The sequence below is a fragment of the Phyllobates terribilis genome, unplaced genomic scaffold (genome assembly GCF_046119375.1).
Source record: "Phyllobates terribilis strain yellow unplaced genomic scaffold, ASM4611937v1 Scaffold_1__5_contigs__length_1240528914, whole genome shotgun sequence".
NCBI classification, from domain to species: domain Eukaryota; kingdom Metazoa; phylum Chordata; class Amphibia; order Anura; family Dendrobatidae; genus Phyllobates; species Phyllobates terribilis.
Genome location: NW_027362761.1, coordinates 786,599,957 through 786,621,211, shown reverse-complemented (window position 1 = coordinate 786,621,211; position 21,255 = coordinate 786,599,957).

Here is a 21,255-nt window from a genome sequence, read left to right as displayed (position 1 = left end):
GAGGCCGGTGGTACGATTGTGCAGTGTAGATGGTATAACCCCCAACGGGAGGGGTATGGCCTCAGGGCAGCCGACGTGTTTGAAGGGGGTAGCAGAATAGCATGCAGGTAGCAGGAACCACTCAGAGACGGTGCGGTGTAGTTCAGGGTCTTTACTGATGACAAAGGTAGACCCTCCCGGAGTACTGGCTAGCGATCGGGGCCTGGTCAGTCCGTGAGCAGATGGGATCTCCCCTGGCCAGGCGGAGTTGTAGGCCTCCCCAACTAATTGTACTCTTCTGGCTACCTTGCTAGAGGCGGGTAAAAGTAGCCCACGTCCCTGAGTGTACCGTGTGGTGCTCACCCGTATGGCCGGTGACTCGGGGCCTTCTGGTAGCTTCAGCTCCACGACGGCGGTGCTGGTCCCTTGCGTGTGACCGTGCCTTCGGGTTTCTTGGCCAGAGGACCTGAAATCCCCTGCCGGTCGGTTTCTGCTGCTGGGTAAGGATTAGTCCCCACAGCCTCGGACTCCGGGTCCGGTGAGAACTCTTCAATCAGGGCGAGCTCTACAGCTTCCAGCCCCTGACTCTTTTTAGCACTACTCCCACTGAGCTCCTGATCTTTCTTTCCTATAGCTGCTCCTCTCCAGACCAGACTATGTCTCTGTCTGGGACTCTTCTTCTCCTCTTTTTCTTCTCCAACCCTGCCTCAGCCCCAGTTTTATATAGGGGAAGTTCTTCCCCTCTCAGGACTGGGCAGGAGGTGTGGCATGCATAGGATTCCTGACCAGGAAACCTCCCACCTGCTCCCAGACGTAATATTGCTATTACTGTGGAAACCAGACCCCTGGGGTGCCACATTTGCACAAAAAAACAATGGATGGGAACCGAGCAGAGCTGAGTGGCCAAACTGTGGTATTAGGCCAAAACTATTGGCTGGGTTAGATGCAGAAAAAAATTATATTCAATTTGCAACCTGATGGAGGTCTGTATAGATGGATTAATAGAACAAGTCCCACACACAGCTAGAAGCCCAATATTTTTTCAGAGGTAGATGCAGAAAAAAATATATTCAGTTTGCAACCTGATGGAGGTCAGTATAGATGGACTAATACAACAAGTCCCACACACAGCTAGAAGCCCAATATTTTTTCAGAGGTAGATGCAGAAAAAAATATATTCAGTTTGCAACCTGATGGAGGTCTGTATAGATGGATTAATAGAACAAGTCCCACACACAGCTAGAAGCCCAATATTTTTTCAGAGGTAGATGCAGAAAAAAATATATTCAGTTTGCAACCTGATAGAGGTCTGTATAGATGGATTAATAGAACAAGTCCCACACACAGCTAGAAGCCCAATATTTTTTCAGAGGTAGATGCAGAAAAAAATATATTCAGTTTGCAACCTGATGGAGGTCAGTATAGATGGACTAATACAACAAGTCCCACACACAGCTAGAAGCCCAATATTTTTTCAGAGGTAGATGCAGAAAAAAATATATTCAGTTTGCAACCTGATGGAGGTCTGTATAGATGGATTAATAGAACAAGTCCCACACACAGCTAGAAGCCCAATATTTTTTCAGAGGTAGATGCAGAAAAAAATTATATTCAATTTGCAACCTGATGGAGGTCAGTATAGATGGACTAATAGAATGATGCTATGCCCAAAAGATTTTACTTCACTAGGTGCAGTAAAAAAATTGGTATTCTATACACAGGTGGTATATCTTGCAACACAGATAGGCTACTCCACTGACTAACACACTCTGCAATAGGCCAAAAAGGATTAGCTTTGCTAGATTCAGCCAAATGCTGTGAAAAAAACTTGCACAGCACTGGCACAGACCTGCCTGGCAAAAACTGATAGGAACTGATGTAACCTAGTCCTGAAAAGGACTCCAATTACAATTAGTCTTTACTCCCGCAATCTATCTATTTAAGAGCACAGACCTGCCTGATAAAAGTCGTAGGAAATGCTGTAACCTAGTCCTTAAAAGGACTGCAATCACAACTATTCCCTACTCCCAAGCTATCTGTAGATTTGTGCGAAAATTGGCTTGAAATTAACAAGTTATAGCGCACACAGCAACAGCGGTGCCGTCTAACACGCAGCTGCAGCAGTGAGAAAATGGTGGCGACGGGGAAAATGGCTTGGTCTTATAGGGCAAGGACATGTGACATACACTACCAATGACACATGCCCTTGCTTGTGTGAAAAAAAGCAGTTCGCTCCGTGTGTGCGCTGCTGATAGGCTGACAGATTGCACCTCCCCACTGTAAATGCGGGAAAGAGAAAAAAAAATGGAGATCTTCATTGTTCCTGCAGAGATCCATCCCCTGCCCCTCCCCCCACCCCGCTGTACACTCAAACTGCGTATTAACATTAATTTTCATCATTACTGAGAAAAAATCCAGTTATGATTTTGGTGCACGAACAGTTATCGAACATAACCTCGAACAGCCGAATTTTTCTCAAATTGTTCGTGTTCGCCGAACGGCTCGAACACCGCCCAAAACAGCTCGAATTTGAGATTGGCGAACAGTTCGAGTAGAACAACGCTCATCTCTACTTAGGATAAAAGTCAAACCAGAATCTCAATTTTCAGACACGGTGTTCAGGGGTGATTGCACCTCATCAGTGCAAAGTATGAGATCTCATTTGGCTAGGTGAGAGGCTTTGGACTGTGGTCTATGGGGAAACGTTTTTCCTTGTGGAGAGTGACAAGCCAGGCCTGGCATGTCAGAGTGAGGAGACCTATACACCATGCATGCTCCTCTGGGAAATTAAATATGGAAATTGTCTCTTCAAAAAGAAAGAGGACTTGAGAGGTGAGAGGCTCTGGACTGGGGTTAAGGGGCACTACAATTGAAGTCCTCTTTCTCTCTGAAGAGACAATTTGTTAGGGCTTTGTGGCTGTAATTATGAATGGAAAACGTGGGGGCCTCATAGCCATTCGTAAGTGGCCCAATAGAAGTAGAAACATCTTTAGCCTATATATATGCCACTAATGCTGACAATGTAAAGGTGAAAAAATTATTCAGTTATGTAGCAACCATTTTTCCCAGAGATAAGTAACTGCATTGTCTTCTATTTCTACATCATTTTGAGTCACTGATCTCTCATTTTCTTTCCCATGAGAAATGACTACAAGCAGAACAGACTTAAAGCCGACTGTCTGACTTTACAAACTCAAAAAACACAGACCTTCAAAGGTAAACTTTTTGTGAACCATGAAATATTTGTGACAAGAAGGAAATATTTAAAACATGATTAATCTCATGAAGTATCTGATATGTAGTAAGTGTTGAAAAGTTACATATGGATAACATTGGACTTTCTCCTACTATAATAACAACCAGTAATTCTTGTCTTATAAAATACAGGAATGATTTTAGCAAACACAAATTCTATTCAGGTTTTTATTGACATTTCAAGTATAAAGTGTAGCTTTATTGTATTATATAAAGCCATGGGGTTCACAGAATTTAGACTTGAAATCTGAGGCCTATACCCTGAAGCATCTAAGCTTCATAAATTGATGTTCACAAAACTATTCTAATCTGAAAATCTGAACGTTACTTTTCATTGGGCGGTATTTAGCAATAGACCTTTTCCTTTTCCATTTTTTTTCATGCTGCCATATGGTGCAACGCATGGAGAATAGCTCAGTAATATGATATCTGCTGGAAAACTATATGGCAGCAGTTTTTTTTAAACAGAAAATAATTTTTGCATGCCTCTATTTGAAATCAGAGGAAAATGTAGGTGTACTGTTGCCCTATATAAGTCTATAGATGCACTATTAAGGCTTTACTAAACAACAATTATAGTTTGATGTTTGTGAGAACAGAATATAGTGTCCATTTTTCTAATATTAGTGATCAATCGACCTTATTCCATATGCCCTGTTCACACTGTGCTTATACATTGCTTACAGAGGTTCTGTCTAAGTCTCAATAAAAATAAAACGGAATTCAGAGAAACCCCCAATAGAACTATAGACTGCTATGACATGAATGGAGTTCAAATGAACTGTGTCCTTCTTTTCAGATGGGGATAAGGACATAGCAAACACTTTCAGGAAAAAACAGTGTTCATTTGAACCTGAATCGTGGCAGCCTATGACTCTATCAGGAATTTGTCTGGATCCTGTTTTTATGGGGATTCAGCCAGAATCCCCAGATACAGTGTATAAAGAAAGTGTGAACAATGACTTAGACTGTTGTACATTTTTTTAGAGACTTCAAATAAAGTGTTCAAACAGCAAGATCATGTTCAGCTGCATTTCTCAAATGCTCTGTCTCAATTTTCAATTTTATTGTATATTCCCTTTGGTAATAGAAACTTATCTAATAATGTCAAGTGAATTTTTCTTAAACATTCTGCCTAGCAAAACTGAGCAGGTATCTCCTCCATGCATGCTTCCTCTGCCCGAGGCTTGCAGTTTTATTATCTGTCCTAACTAGCAAATATACTCCGATAAAACCTTGACTGCTCAGCAGCATGTACTGGTTTCATTCAGTGATGTCTCTGGTATTTCACATTTCTAATTACCATAAGCAATCATTTATTTAGAGGTCTCCAGCTACTAAAAGTGGAGAAGGGTCAACCCACCTAGAGGTGAAACCATGTTTTATAAGGTAATTCAAACAATGATTTTTATTAGAAAGAATAATTTTCTCCTTCAAACTTTGCTTTCGTCAAAGAATGCTCCCTTTGCAGCAATTCCAGCATTGCAGACCTTTGGCATTCTAGCTGTTAATTTCCTGAGGTAACTTGAGAAATTTCCCCCCATGCTTTCTGAAGCCCCTCCCCCAAGTTGGATTGGCTTGGTGGGCACTTTTTGTGTACCATACGGTCAAGCTGCTCCCGCAACAGCTCAATGGGGTTGAGATCTGGTGACTGCGCTGGCCACTCCATTACAGATAGAATACCAGCTGCCTGCTTCTTCCCTAAATAGTTCATGCATAATTTGGAGGTGTGCTTTGGGTCATTGTCCTGTTGTAGGATGAAATTGGCTCCAATCAAGCGCTGTCCACAGGGTATGGCATGGCGTTGCAAAATGGAGTGACAGCCTTCCTTATTCAAAATCCCATTTACCTTGTACAAATCTCCCACTTTACCAGCACCAAAGCAACCTCAGACCATCACATTACCTCCACCATGCTTGACAGATGGTGTCAGGCACTCTTCCAGCATCTTTTCAGTTGTTCTGCGTCTCACAAATGTTCTTCTGTGTGATCCAAACACCTCAAACTTTGATTCGTCTGTCCATAAAACTTTTTTCCAATCTTCCTCTGTCCAATGTCTGTGTTCTTTGGCCCATATTAATCTTTTCCTTTTATTAGCCAGTCTCAGATATGGCTTTTTCTTTGCCACTTTGCCCTGAAGGCCAGCATCCCGGAGTCGCCTCTTCACTTTAGACATTGACACTGGCGTTTTAGAAATGTAGCATAGTATTTTTGATTCACTATGTCTCTTTCCTCATGTGCAGGCATCACAGGACCTTAGGTATCCATGGTTACGACCACTAGCAGCTTGCTAACTAACTGTGACTTTATCAGTGGACGTAACCATGGATACCTAAGGTCTTGCGATGCCTGCACATGAGGAAAGAGACATAGCGAATCAAAAATACTATACTACATTTCTAATTTGAGGTATTTGCTAATATTATTATTATTACACCTACTACATATTGGGATAGGATCTTGGAGATGGGAATACCCCTTTAAGTTCTTTAAAAAATAATTTCTAGACAAAATATTAAACCGAGATAATAAATTCTCATCTTAATGCAACATCAGTTTGGGCTTCAATATTTGGCTGTCTGAAGCATCATCTGTAATGGATTCACTAGAGACCATTTTTAGAACTGTGACCGAACAAATTAGGCAGACAAGATTGGCAAATACAGTGCAATAAATAAATATTTTATATTTCCCTAACCTGTTCAGTCCTTTGTATGTGCCCAAACAGAACTATTTCTCCTATTGAAGTCCATTAGAGTTTCCACACAGAATGATGCCCCAACAGTGCACACAACTCACAGTATTATGCATTAACAGGAAATTTCCCCACACACATTATGATGCCTCCAAAGTCCTCCACACAGTATGATGTCCCCCACAGATCCGTCACACTGTATGATGCCCCTGAAGCCCCTTACACAAAGCATAATGCACTCACTGCCCCCGAACAGTAAGATGCCCTCCCAGCCCCCACACACTATAATGTACTCACCACACATCCATACAAGATGATAGCCACACAACCCACTCACACAGTATGATGCCTCCACAGCACCTCCAGACAGTATGATGGCCCCACAGTCGCCCTCACAATTTGATGCCCCCAGAGGTCCCCCCACATAGTATGATGCTCTTACAGCATCCCTCATTCGTTGACTGTGCTCATCTCTGCTTTCCAGTCACATAATAAAAGAATGTCATGTGTTCTGAAAGGTTCATATGGGGCTTTCAGTTTCTATATAGACATAACAGTTAAACAAGGTCCTGTTGTTGTCTGCGTCCTGAGGACAAGGTTGCACTTGAAATCATGACATACCCCCGACATCACGGGGCAGCTTCCCAATTTCCAGACTGGCAACTGGATCCGGGATAGTTGGAGGTATGGAATAGGGGATAACTTGCAGATTGATGGGACCCTCAGCAATTCTGAAATATAGGATCTGAAACCCGAGATTGGGGCTCTGCAGCCACATCTTGTATGGAGCGGAGGTGAGCATGCTTGACCTCCGCTCCATTAAAGACACAGAGAAAAATATGTATTGTGGCACTTACACAGTTATTTTGCCCCTACTGATGCCCCTTAGTGCTCTCACACATTATGATACCCTTTTGATGGCCCAATACAGTATGATGCCCCCACACAAAAGGAAGTCCCCACATTTCTACACATAGACAGTGTGATTGCCCCACAAAGTATGATTCCCCACATCACCAAACACAGTATGATTGTGACCACATCCCCAAACACAGTATGATGGCCCCTGTAGATCCCCACATAATATGATGGCCTTCACAATCTTCATGCAGTATGATGGTCAGAACAGCACCCCATACATTATGTTAGACACCACAGCCCCCACAAAATATGGTAACCACAATTATCCCCCACAATATGATGTCTACAACAGCTCCATACATAGTATGATGTCCACCGAAGTCAGCCATAAAGTATGTGATCACTACAGCCCCCTACACAGTAAGATGTCTGCTGTCAACTTGTTATGTTTCTCCTAGTTAGAATCCTAACGATCTGTTCCATGTGTCTGTGCAGCAACTGTTAAAAATTATCATTATACATTACTCTTACTCAGGGGCGGGCTGGGCTGGGGGGGCAGGGAGGCCATTGCCCCCCGTGCCGCTCGCCCAGCAGCTGTACATGACTGGCCGGATACCTGCCGCGTGAATAGACATGGCTCCGCACAGTGAACTGAGCGGCCATGTGTGCTGTAATGTAATGCGGTCAGGCTGACACACTGACACATTTTCAGGCACAGTACAGCAGAAACGGCCGCGTGCATCACCTTCTGTCTCTTAAGCCGCAAACTGCGGCTTCTTAGACATCAGCGTACTCATGCGGATGGCGCGATGACGTCATTGTATTGCTCCGCTCTGCAGGCCAGAAGAGAAGACGGAGGCTGCGGTGCCGGGTATCAGGATGAGGTGAGTATAAACTTCATTATTTTTTATATCAACGGGCTGTAGGGCCATCATACTATATATGTGGAGGGAACTGGGGCCATCATACCATATATATGGGGGGAACTGGGGCCATCATACTATGTATATGGGAGGAACTGGGGAGCCATCATACTATGTATGTGGGAGGAACTGGGGCCATCATACTAAATATGTGGAGCGAAACTGGGGGCTATCATACTATATCTGTGAGGGGAACTGGAGTGCCATCATACTATATATGTGGGGGGAAACTAGGGACCATCATACTATATATGTGAGCGGAACTGGGGGGCCATCATACTAAATATGTGGAGCGAAACTGGGGGCTATCATACTACATATGTGAAGGGAACTGGAGTGCCATCATACTATGTATGTGGGGCGAACTGGGGGCCATCATTCTATATATATGGAGGGAACTGGGGTGCCATCATACTATATATGTGGGGGGAACTGGGGGTCATCATATTATATATAGGGGGATGTAGGGATATAGACGGGATCATCATACTATATATAGGATGCTGTGGGGGACATAACATCCCAAATAGAGAGCTGTAGGTGACCATCATACTATATGAAGGGGGTTCTGGAGGCATCATACTATTTGTGGGGAGCTGTAGGTTCCATCATAGTATATATAGGAAACTATAGAGCCTCATACTATATATAGAGAGGCAGTGGGAACATCATATTGTATATAGGGGGCTATGTAGCCATTTTACTATTTATAGGGAGCTCTGGGGTCCTCAATGTATAATAAAGGGCTTTGGGGACCATCATATTGTATTCTTTGGGGTTGTAGAACCATCATTCTGTATATACAGAACTCACTCAGAGGATATTATTTGTTATAAATGGGGGCATTATTAGTTTTGATAGGGGCACTCAGGTTCCATTATTTTTTTGGGGGGGGCATTGTTAACTTTAAGTGGACACTAAAGGGTATTTGTTGCTGGAAGGGGGCACTTCGGATATTATATCCTTCAATGGAGCATACAGGCCTTTCTATGTAGCACAGTAGGGGCATTAATACTTTCTACAGGACACTTTAATTTTTTGGGGGAGGGAGTAATCATAGTAATGACACAGTACAATTTAAATATTGGGGTCACTGTTCCACGCCACAGTTGCACGCAGAATGGGGAGTTTTTGTAGGTTGGGAATAGATGGAGAGAGCGCTGGAAATGTGAGAAGTCAAATATGTTTTTGTTGTTATCTGTGCAGACAAGTCCTGGCTGGAAGAAGTGGTCATGGAGGTCTGGATCAGATGGAAAAAGCGAGGAAAGTGAACGGCCCCAATCAGAAAGAACATCAGCTGTAAGTTACTATATACAGTATAATTGTAGTGTAATCACTTGTATGTTCTGCAGGACTGGTATCTACCAATATACGGTTACTGTAAGGTGGTAATATTGCTCTTTTTAGTAGCGTTTTTTCTTTTCTTCTTTTATTTAATGTATTTCAGTCATTATGTAGTAGACGGTGTATGGTGGTATCATTGTCCTTTTATAGAGTGTTTTATTTAAGAGGTAATGGTCATATTATAATATTATGTATTCGCTGTGCAGTGGTGATGGTAGTGGACATTGTGAAGCCGTATTGTTTTGGCTTGTATGGTAGTATTCTGACTCCATAGCTGTGCTGCAAATATAGGGCGCTGTGAGACACTTTTTCTAGGTTGTCTCTTTTTAACCCTACCCTGAGAGTGATGTCCTCAGATAGTTTAACTCGGCTGCAGGAAAAAAAAAGTGAAGGTGAAAGTTCCAATGTTCTAACACAGCTGGAAGTATATGGCGGTAAGCTCCTCGCCGTAAGCTGTGTCCAGTAGTAATGTCCTTCATGTGATGCCTTCTCCCATGAAGGGCACCAATCATTCTACATCACCCTGGTAAATACCAATAGACAGCAATTTTTAGGTAAGATGATAAACTTTATTCATACCATGCAAAAAGACCAACAAGTTAAAACATATTTAAAAAGCAGAAAACAGCATTGGATGAAAATCCCCTTATAGAATATACTTATATAAATATATATAAATATGGAGTGATGTATTCAATAAATCCCCATCTATAAATGCATGAGACTATGGTGGATACAGGATAATAAATACTATTGCAAAAATTGCTGCACAGATGGTAAATTTGCAAGTGCAATAAACATACCAAACCTCTAGAATATGCCCTTACTCCACTAAAAAGTATGTGAAGTAACAAATAGAGTCCTCAAAATATAATATCCGTGGGAGGGACACCACAAAGAGATATCAATAGTAAAGCAAAGCATACATGTAATACATACCACCAATGTCCCACTTTGTTTGTTTCAGTGATGTATCCCCTTCCGTGGACATTGGTGGTATGTATTACATGCATGCTTTACTATTTGCACTTGCAAATTTACCATCTGTGCAGCAATTTTTGTAATAGTATTTATTATCCTGTATCCACCATAGTCTCATGCATTTATAGGTGGGGATTTATTGTATACATCACTCCATATTTATATATATTTATATAAGTATTTTTTAAGGGATTTTCATCCAATGCTGTTTTCTGCTTTTTAAATATGTTTTAACTGTTGGTGTTTTTGTATGGTATGGATAAAGTTTATCATCTTATCTAAAAATTGCTGTCTATTCGTATTTACCAGGGTGATTTAGAATGATTGGTGCCCTTCTCTATACCCCTTTCCTTGCTTCACTATATTCATTCTTATTGGTGTTGGGGCACAACATTCTTATATAATTGTGTGGTGCCAGGTTGTTTGGTTTTTCTCCCATGAAGTACTTGGCGGTATAAGTCAGGTGAATACCAGCCTGCACAACCGATGACCAGCTCGAGAAGCGTCCAGAGTGATGAGGTCTCAGCTTCAACTTTGGTGTCATGGATATGCAGCGTGTAGAAGACGGCTGGTCTGATCTCTCCATCAGCAACTGGTTCCTTAAATTCAAATGTGCTGCTAGCATCAACAGAACAAGGATCCTCATGTAGAAAGCTTGGAGACGACAGCCAGGTGTTGTCACAAAGACTAGATGCAGCCATGAGTCCTGTTCCTGGGTAAGTTGGATGCATGTCAGTGGAAATGTTGTGCCACTGTTCAGGAGCAACTTCGGCAACCTCCACCGCCAGTGCCACAGCATAAAGACCAAGTCTTGTTGCAGTGTGCACAGGCCTTGAGGCTAGTTTGGCCCTGTCCAGGACAAATCCACAATATACCTTGTTGATGGCTTCTGAGGTTGTCAGGTAGACTACTGCAGCTATGACCTTTGTAGTTGCAGCAGAGAAAATATGGACTTCTCTTCTAGTGGCGGCTGAAGGAGAGCTTAAGGAATAACAATGTGGAACTTGGAGATGCTCCAAGATCTTCAGAGACGTCTTCCATGTCTCCCACCATTGTGGTTTCTGGGACGGTAGTGGAGTGTTCCAATCCGTGTTCTCTGAGGTCAACTGTCTCAACAGTATCTTGCCTTGAATGGTGATGGGTGCTATAAACCCGAGAGGATCGTAGATGCTGTTCACAACAGATAAGACTCCTTGTTTGGTGAAGGGTTTATTGCAGACTGACACCTGGAATGAGAACGTGTCCTGCTTAGTGTCCCAAAGCAGATCAAGGCTGTGTTGCATATAAGGAATGTCAGAACCCCGATCGAGATCCTTTAAGCTTTCTGTGCGGTCCTCAAATGGAAATGCCTTCATTACTTCCTGCATGATGGAGATGATTTTGTGAGGTCTGAGGTTCGCTGGCGACAACATATCCTGCGTTCTAGAGAGCAGAACAATTGCCTCTTTACTTGTGGGTAGAGATTTAAGCACATCATCTACATAGAAGGTCTTCTCCACATATAGACGAGCATCAGATCCATACTGTCTCTCACCTTCCTGGGCTGTCTGTCTCGGTCCATAGATTGCCACAACAGATGAGGGGCTGTTCCCGAAGGCATGTACCTTCGTCCGGGAGTCTATGACCTCGTTGTGGACGTTATTGTTCTTGTGCCGTAGGAACCTGAGGTAGTTTCCTCTGTCTTCTCTTGCAGGTACTAGCCTGTTTTCTTCACTTGTAGAATTGAACAATGTTGACCCAAGGTTGTCATCACAGGAGGGGAACATGTTCATGCAGTCAGGGGTTTCTTGCTGCCACTCACTGTTACTCAGCTTCTCTTTCACCCAGTAATGATGTGGGCATGGCTGAAAGTAAGTGCTGCGACCATTTGGCAAGACATGAGTTTTAAATGAGAAGATCCTTGTAGGTCTCTTCGTCCTTTCCATGCAGACATCACCTATGATAACCCAGCCTAGATCAAAGCATTGAGCAAATGGAGCATCATGTGTTCCGTTGATTTGCTGACATACCTTGTGTAGCCGGAGAATGTCTCTGCCAAGCAGAATCAGGATACTCGCACTGTTGTCGAGAGCTGGTATCTTGTTGGCTATAGTCTTTAAATGGGGGTGACGAAGAGCGGCCTCTGGAGTTGGGATCTCCTCTCTGTTGGATGGTATCTGATTGCACTCGACGAGAGTGGGTAGGGGTATCTTCATATTGTTCTCAGGAGAAGATACTATGAGTCCATTGGCTCTTCTCCCAGAGACCTCCGTAACACCACTACAGGTGCCCAGGGTGTAGGGGTGAGCGTTTCCCTTTAATTTAAACAACTCAAAGAGTTCTGACCTTGCAAGGAATTGGTTGCTCAGATCATCCAGAACGGCGTATACCTTTACGGTTTTCTCTGGTTGACTCTTAGGATGCACGTTCACTAGACATATCTTCGCACAGGACTTGTCACACAGGTCTTCTGCGCAGACTTTTGTGCATGAAGAAGATATTGAGGTAGGATTTGTTGCTTGATCCGCATCCTCCCCACCATGCCTTGTGGTGGAAGAAGGCATAAGCGGTGCAGAGTCAATTTGGGATGGATGGAGCGCTTTTACGTGGTCCTCATTGTCGCACTCAAAAGACTTGCAGTGAAGGAAATAATTATTTGATCCTTTGCTGTTTTAAGGGTAGGTTAATTTTAACATTGAGAGATAGAAAATCCCCAAAATATCAAGAAATCACATTGTATAAATTAGATAAATTTATTTGCATCTTGCAGTGAGAAATAAGTATTTGATCCCCTACAAACCATTATGAGTTCTGGCTCCTACAGACCAGTTAGATGCTCCTAATCAACTCATTACCTGCATTAAAGAAAGCTGTCTAACTTAGTCACCTGTATAAAAGACTCCTGTCCACAGACTCAATTAATCAGTCAGACTCTAACCTCTACAACATTGGCAAGACCAAAGAGCTTTCTAAGGATGTCAGGGACAAGATCATAGACCTGCACAAAGCTGGAATTGGCTACAAAACCATAAGTAAGACACTGGGTGAGAAGAAGACAACTGTTGGTGCAATAGTAAATGGAAGAAATACAAAATGACTGTCAATCAACATCGATCTGGGGCACCTTGAAAGATCTAACCTTGTGGGGTATCTTTGATCATGAGGAAGGTGAGACATCAGCCTAAAACTACACGGGGGGGAACTTGTTAATGATCTCAAGGCAGCTGGGACCACAGTCACCAAGAAAACCATTGGTAACACACTACACCTTAAAGGTTTAAAATCCTGCAGTGCCCGCAAGGTCCCTCTGCTTAAGAAGGCACATGTGCAGGCCTGTCTGAAGTTTGCCAATGAACACCTGGATGATTCTGTGAGTTATTGGGAGAAGGTGCTGTGGTCAGATGAGACAAAAATTGAGCTCTTTGGCATTAACTCAACTCGCCATGTTTGGAGGAAGAGAAATGCTGCATATGACCCAAAGAACACCATCCCTACTGTCAAGAATGGAAGTGGAAACATTATGTTTTGGGGGTATTTCTCTGCTAAGGGCACATGACTACTTCATCACATCAATGGGAGAATGGATGGAGCCATGTACCGTAAAATCCTGAGTGACAACCTCCTTCCCTCCGCCAGGACACAAAAATGGGTCGTGGCTGGGTCTTCCAGCAAGACAATGACCCAAAACATACAGCCAAGGCAACAAAGGAGTGGCTCAAAAAGAAGCTCATTAAGGTCATGGAGTGGCCTAGCCAGTCTCCAGACCTTAATCCCATAGAAAACTTATGGAGGGAGTTGAAGCTCCGAGTTGCCGAGCGACAGCCTCAAAATCTAAATGATTTAGAGATGATCTGCAAAGAGGAGTGGACCAAAATTCCTCCTGACGTGCACAACCCTCATCATCATCTACAAAAAATGTCTGACTGCTGTGCTCGCCAACAAGATTTTGCCACCAAGTATTAAGTGTTGTTTGCCAGAGGAATCAAATACTAATTTCTCACTGCAAAATGCAAATAAATTTATCTAATTTATACAATGGTATTTTCTTGATTTTTTTTTTTATATTCCATCTCTTAATGTTAAAATTAACCTACCCTTAAAATTATAGACTGTTCATGTCTTTGTCAGTGGGCAAATTTACAAAAACAGCAAGGGATCAAATAATTATTTCCTTCATTGTAATAGAGATTTTATAGTCTTTAGCAAAGTGTTCAGTAGGCGCACAACATCTGTAACATACCCCAAACTTCTTTAGAAGCTCCTTGCATTCCTGGAGAGGTTTCTTTCTGAAGCCGATGCACTTCTTTAGGGGATGTGACATTTTATGAATGGGACACATGCGATTAGGATTTTCGACCTTTTCACATACCTCGCTGTTGTCTGGAGCTTGTGAAGGTGTGGGGAGAACATCAGTCTTCTTCACTGACACTGTACTGCTGTGGTTTCTGTTGCTTGAATGTGGAATTTCATACTTGGGAGGGAATGAACCAGGGCCACTGGGTTCTCCATAGAAAAATCTTGGGTCAGTCTTACACTCTGCAATATTTTCGATAAACTCACAGAAGTAGGAAAATGGAGGAAAGGAGACTTGGTTTTCCCTTTTGTACTTTGATCCACGTGTGGCCCACCTTTCTTGGATATTGAATGGTTGCTTAGAAACTATTGAGTTTACCCCACGAGCAGTGTCCAGGTAGCTGAGGCCAGGTAGGTGCGTGTCTGCTTTGGCCAGCTGAAGCTCTAACAGGAGGTCATTGAGCTCTTGGAATTTTAAACTGTCCTTATTGGATATTTTTGGAAAATCCTCTAGTCGTTTGAACAGAGCATTTTCAATGGCTTCAGGACTATCGTAGCTATGTTCTAGTCTCTCCCATGCAGCAGTGAGACCAGCCATTGGATTACTGACGTGGACAGATCTAAGTCTCTTGACCCATTCTGTGGATTGTGGTCCAAACCATCTGATCAGCAGACCTAGCTCGTCAGCAGCAGTGATGTCGAGGTCACTAATTGCGGTTTTAAAGGCACATTTCCAAACTCTGTAGTTTTCAGGTTGATCATCGAACCTTGTAAGATCGGTCTTAGTTAGTTCACTTTGCAAATGCAGACATGTCAGTATTCTCTGATTTTGGAAAGACGGTTGCTGGCTGAGTAGCATTGTAAATACAGTCTGTGGCGTTTTGACTTAGGAATGCAGAGTTGGCAGCGTGTTGCCCTGACCTTAAATGCAGGATGCTGATAAATGCTCTGTTTCTTGTTGCCTTAGGGGAATGTCTGTGGCATCAGGAATGATTGCTGGAATCAGGGGTGCACTATTTTGGCTTTGTACATAGCCTCTTGTACGCTTAAAAGGGTCTTCAGTATCAAAATCACTTAAGCTAATGCTGTCTCTTTGGCTCCCATTGATAGTTTGCTCCAGGACCTTTAACCTTGCCATAGCTGTGGCGTGTTCACATTCCTTTTCTAGGGCCTCTATTTCTGCCTTTTTGTGTGCTCCACTGGCTTCCATTTCTGCCTTTTTGCATGCTGCGCTGGCTTCCATTTCTGACTTTTGGCATGCTACGCTGGCTTCCATGTCTGCTTTTTGGCGTGCTGCGCTGGCATCCATTTCTGCCTTCAGTTTTCTTTTGCGCAAAAGCGGCTTGTACCTTAGTAGCCTCGGCTTCTGCACGTGCTCTTATAAACTGTTCGCTAAGGGTTGAAGATTTTGAAAAGCGTGACTTAGATGATTGCTTTGACTGCCTGGCTGAGCCACCATGCGAGATGACATCTATTGACAGCTATTAGTGCAATTCTTGCCTCGGTCTTGGCTTTAATATCGTGCACCATGCATTTTCTCTCAGAGTTAAGTTGCTGGAAAACATGCAGCTCTTCATGGGAAACATATATTAAGCTTTTGTAGATCTGATATATTTGACTAGCCCAGGGGGATGGGGATGACTTGGTACCCGGGCCTTTAGCCTGGCCTTTAGGGATGTCGCGGTGGTCGGCTCCCGGGCCCGGACCCTGGGCCGCTCCTTTAAAAGGGTTGGTGCTTTGGTTAAGTTTATAAAAGAGTTTGTGACGCCACCTATGGCTTCTGGTGAGAATCACCAGCGCTGCGCAGTCCACTGAGGCTGGTGATAAGGCAGCTGGATGGTATAGCTCCCCACAGGTGGAGCTAGGCCTCAGGGCAGTGCATGAACGGGGAAAGCAGGACGAAGAGACCCCGCCGGGTCAGAGCAAGAACAGGGACAGACACGATAGTCACTTCAGTACCTTTTACTGATGGAAATTCAGGCACTCCCCAGAGCACTGTAGGGTGAAGGGTGTATGTCCGGATCCTCCCCAATGAGCGGGTTTTGGGCCTCCTGTTTCTTGGCTCTGTGTAGTAAGTTTCTGACCTGCCTGGAGCTAGGCCTAACTTTGTCTCTGTCCTGCGCTGGCTGACCTTGTGGTAGGGCCTTCTCTTGGAGTGCACGCTCCCGACCTACGGGGCCTATGTGTCTCCTGGCTCTGGTACGTATCAGCACTTTGGCGATCCTGGGACTTGTAGTTCTCCAGGGATTCCGGTTTATCTTACTGGGTCATGGAGATCCCGGTAAGCTTCGGACCCGGTGTCCGGTAACAGCTTCTTCGGGGTGAGCTAGTTAAGCTCCTCTGCCCCCTATGAACTAACTCTCTACTAGCCTTCAGCCTACTCGGGCCCTCAATAGGCTACTCACACTAACGGCAGCTCGCCGTGCTTCACCGATCTTATGGCGCCGGCACACCTCAAGCTCACCTCTCTGAGCTACACGGAGTCTTGATCTCGATAAGCTCCACTGCAGGATAGCAATTGCAGGAGCTGGAACAGGCTTTTGTCCTCTGAGGTAACTCCTCTCAGGCTGTACTGGACTCACTGCTAAACCAGACTGAACTAGACTCTGACTCACTGCTGCCTGGCTCCACCTTCCCTTTTATATCCCTAATGGGCTCCTTCTGGTGGTCTGAGGTGGAAGGTGGAGATGTGTGAATGGTTATGGGGGCCTCTTGTGGAGGAATACATCAATACACCCTTCTAGGATCTGTGATACCAAGCACAGCTGGGCTTCACATTCCCCCCTAGTTAAACTCAGCACTCCCGGGCTGAAGTACATTTTATAAAACAGTAACAATAGGAACATAAGCAATGCAAGAACAATAAGGACTATCTTCCCTTTATGGGAGGCACGAATCTTAAACGTTACATAACAAATCAAATACAGAGTGTCCTCAGAATCCAAGTCTCCTATGGTGAGGTTCCCAAGAAGGATGTCCATCTCACAAGGTAGAGTACTTTGGTAGTTTTGAGGGACCTGTCCTAAACCCTCTTCGTAAGCCCTGGGGTGGCTGCAGGGCATGAAGATCCCGAGTTGGACCTCCAAGAGAGCCACTCCAGACAGGTTTTCCTTCTGAGGTCACCTAAAGGGCACTCCAGGGAGCGCAATTATATACAATAAGAGTTTTTGGGCTGCACACAGTCCTCAGCCACGAAGTTCATTATGTAAGCATAAAGAATTAATAGGAAAAAGTGCAAATTGATTAGCATGCATGAAAATAGACAATTAATTCAGTAGATTTCAAGTTAATATAATTCAATTTAATACCCCAGGGGTAACTATCTACACTTTCAGCAATTTTGATCATCTACTGTGTGTACCTAGCAGGAGGTTTGCCTCTTGTGCTGCGTACTGATCTGCGTATTGCTGTGGTTGGTGGAGTGTCAGTGTCTGTATCCTCAGTTACTCTACCAGTTCTACGGGTGACCATGTTGTAAAACTGCCTTAACCTCTCTCTTGGACTGGCAAGTCTACCATTGGCTGGGCCCTCTTGCTCTGCTCCTGCCGGGGATCCTTCATCCTGGGATACTTCTTGAGCTGGCTCTTCTGCAGCACTTACAGGTACAACTTGCTGTGGAGGGTTTTCTGGCTGTTCATAGAATTGGAGTACTGGAATGATTACTGCACCTCCTATCTGAGGCCAATCAGCTGGAAAGTCTCCTAAGTCAGTGTGGATCACTGTTTCTTTAGGTTCTTCCTGGATTGTGAGAGGCCCTTTTTCTTGGGGTTTCAGTAGATGTGGACACAATTTTAGGTGGTCCCTTGACACTGTAGCAGATGTTCTTCCTCCATCTCGACTGATTATACAAGTCTTTTTGTTGTCAAACCTTGACGGCAACACAGTGTAGGGGTCTTTTTCCCACTGGTCATCAAGTTTATGGCTACGTCTTTTTCTTTTCAATACTGTTTCACCAGGTGTGAAAGGTTCCGCGGGTGCATTTCTCTTGTAGTTCATTTCCTGCTTTTCTCTCACCCGAGTAAGATTGTCCTTGACACAAGCTTGTACCCTTCTGTACTGCTCTTGTCTGGTCTTGTCCCAGTCTTCAGTGGTCATATCAGCTTCAGGTTCAACAACACCAAGCTCCAAATCCATGGGCAGCTTTCCTGGCCTTGCCCGCATGAGATATGCCGGAGGGCAATTGGTGGAACTGACCAGTATATGATTGTACAGATCCACTAGGTCTGGTAGTAGGTCTGGCCACTGGTTTCTCTCCTCAAGTGGTATGGTCTTTAGCAGGTCGATGATAATGTTGTTCATCTTTTCGCAGAGACCGTTGGTTTGTGGGTGGTATGGTGTAGTTCTTATCTTTTTACACCCGTAGAGATGGCAGAACTCCTTGAACAACTCAGCCTCAAAGGCCAGGCCTTGGTCCGTCAGCACCTGCTCAGGGTAGCCATTGGGTCTGCAGAAATACGCTTGGAACGTTTTTGCTGCTGTCTCTGCCATCAGGTCTTTGACGGGGGCGACCACCAGGAAGCGTGAGTAGTGATCCACCATAGTGAGAGCATAGGAGTACCCTGACCTGCTGGGGGAGAGCTTAACATGGTCCAAGGCCACGATCTCCAGGGGCCGAGTCATCTTGATGAGTTGCAAGGGTGCCTTCTGGCTGCTGAAGTCTTTCCTTCTTAGGCCGCAGGGTCCACAGTCCCGGCACCACCTTTCAATGGAGCTGCGCATTCCTACCCAGTAGAATCGACACTTCAGCAAGGTCTCTAGCTTTTTCCAGCCAAAGTGCCCCGCCTGATCGTGGTAAGCTTCCAATACCATCTGGATGTCTGTGACTTTCTCTGGGTCTGGTGCTACCCCTTCCGGACTGACAATGTGCCCCAGGTACTGTACCTTTCTCTTGAGCAGGTGGCACTTTGAGGGCTTCAACTTCATCCCGTACCGGGACAGTGACTCAAATACCTCTGCCAGGTGTTTCAAGTGGTCCTCGTATGTTCTGGAGTACACTATTACATCGTCCAGGTAAAGTAACACAGTCTCGAAGTTGCGGTGTCCCAGGCAGCACTCCATCAATCTCTGGAACGTTCCGGGAGCATTGCAGAGTCCAAACGGCATACTGTTGAACTCGCAGAGTCCCATCGGGGTGGTGAAGGCCGTCTTCTCACGATCCTCCTCAGCCACAGCGACTTGCCAGTACCCACTAGTGAGGTCAAGGGTGGAAAAGTAATTTGCAGACTTTAAGGCAGCTAGGGACTCCTCTATGCGTGGTAAAGGGTATGCATCTTTATGTGTAATGCGATTTACTTGACGGTAATCTACACACATTCTCATGCTCCCGTCCTTTTTCCTAACCAGCACTAGGGGAGCCGCCCAGGGACTACAACTATCCCTTATCACTCCCACCTTCCTCATGTCATGCAGCATTTCTTTTGCCTTCTGGTAGTGAGCTGGGGGTATAGGCCTATAACGTTCTTTGATTGGGGAATGGTTGCCTGTGAGGATATGATGTTGAACCCCCTTAACCCTCCCGAAGTCTAGTGGATGTTTACTGAACACCTGCGAGTACTCTTGAACCACCCGGTGTACACCCTGTTTTTGATGGGTAGGAGTGGTGTCTGTCCCAACATGGAGCTGTTGACACCAATCCTCCACCTGGGTTGCAGGGTCATTATCCTCCACTTCATCTGGTGAGGTTAAGGACTCCGCCTCATGGATGCAGTTATTATTGACAGCATGTAATTTGGCAACAGTGGCATAATGTGGCAGTTTGACCTCATCTTCCCCTAAGTTGAGAAGACGGACAGGCACCCTCCCATTACGTACATCTACCACTCCCCTGGCGGTTAAGAGTGTGGGTCTATGCTCGGAGCAAAGGGGTTCTACTATCGCCTGATAGCTCTGTCCTCTAAGACCTATGGCAGCTCTACACCAGATGAGCATCTCACTCATTGGGGGAATGACAATGGGTATGGGGTCTGTTACCCGCACGTTACCAATTTCACCGTCTGTTAACCTCACTTGTTGTTGATACATCAGGACTCGGATCTCCTTCTGTAGCGCCCTCCTCTGTCCTGGTTTGGCAGTGTCAGCTATCTGTTGGAGTAAGAACACAACTTCTCCCAAACAGTTACCAACAATGTTAGTGCCAAGTACCATATACGGATTAGTGTCATCAGGATTGGTCTCTACTACAATTAGTCCCTGGTCCTTCAGCTCCACTCTCCCCACCTTTACAGTCACATTCTTAACCCCGAGTAGGTTAAGGGGGAGTCCATTTGAGGCATATACAGTCAAATTTGGAGCTGGCGGACGTAGGTCGTCCATGGACCAGAACCTCTTGTAGAGAACGTCAGGCATGATGGTTACCTGAGATCCTGTGTCCAGCAGGGCATGTGTCGGGATCCCCTCCAGTACAATGGACAGGAAAGGTCTTCCTCCGACGAACCTGTTGTACCAGTCTGATGGGCCTGGTGAGTCTACTCCTGGGTGTCGGCCCTCGGACCCAGGGTTTTCTCGTTTAAAGGACACTTCTGGGCGAGATGTCCGGTCTTGCGGCAGCGGTAGCAGGTCGGGTCCCTCGGTGGACGGCGCTGGTCACTGGTCCTCGCCGAGGGCGGTGTTGGCCTCCTCCTCCTGCGCATCCAGGGGACATCCTCAGGGCTATCGGCTAGCAGGATCTTCCCTTCTTCCTCGGGCTCCATCCGCAGCTGCAGAGCACTCAGCACGGGGGTCAGAGTTTTGCTCAACTGACGCATCTCAGAGCGCAGACTGTCCAGTTCTTTAGGGGACGTTGCTGGGACTTTAACTTCAGCAGCCACTGGGGATAAGGTGGGTGTAGGAGGCACTGGAGTAGCCCCACCCTGGTAACGTTGGATGGCATTTGTTTCCAGGGGCTGCAGTCCTTTTATAGCCATGTCCTTAAGATTGTCAAAGGTGGCATCCGGATGATCCAGGGAC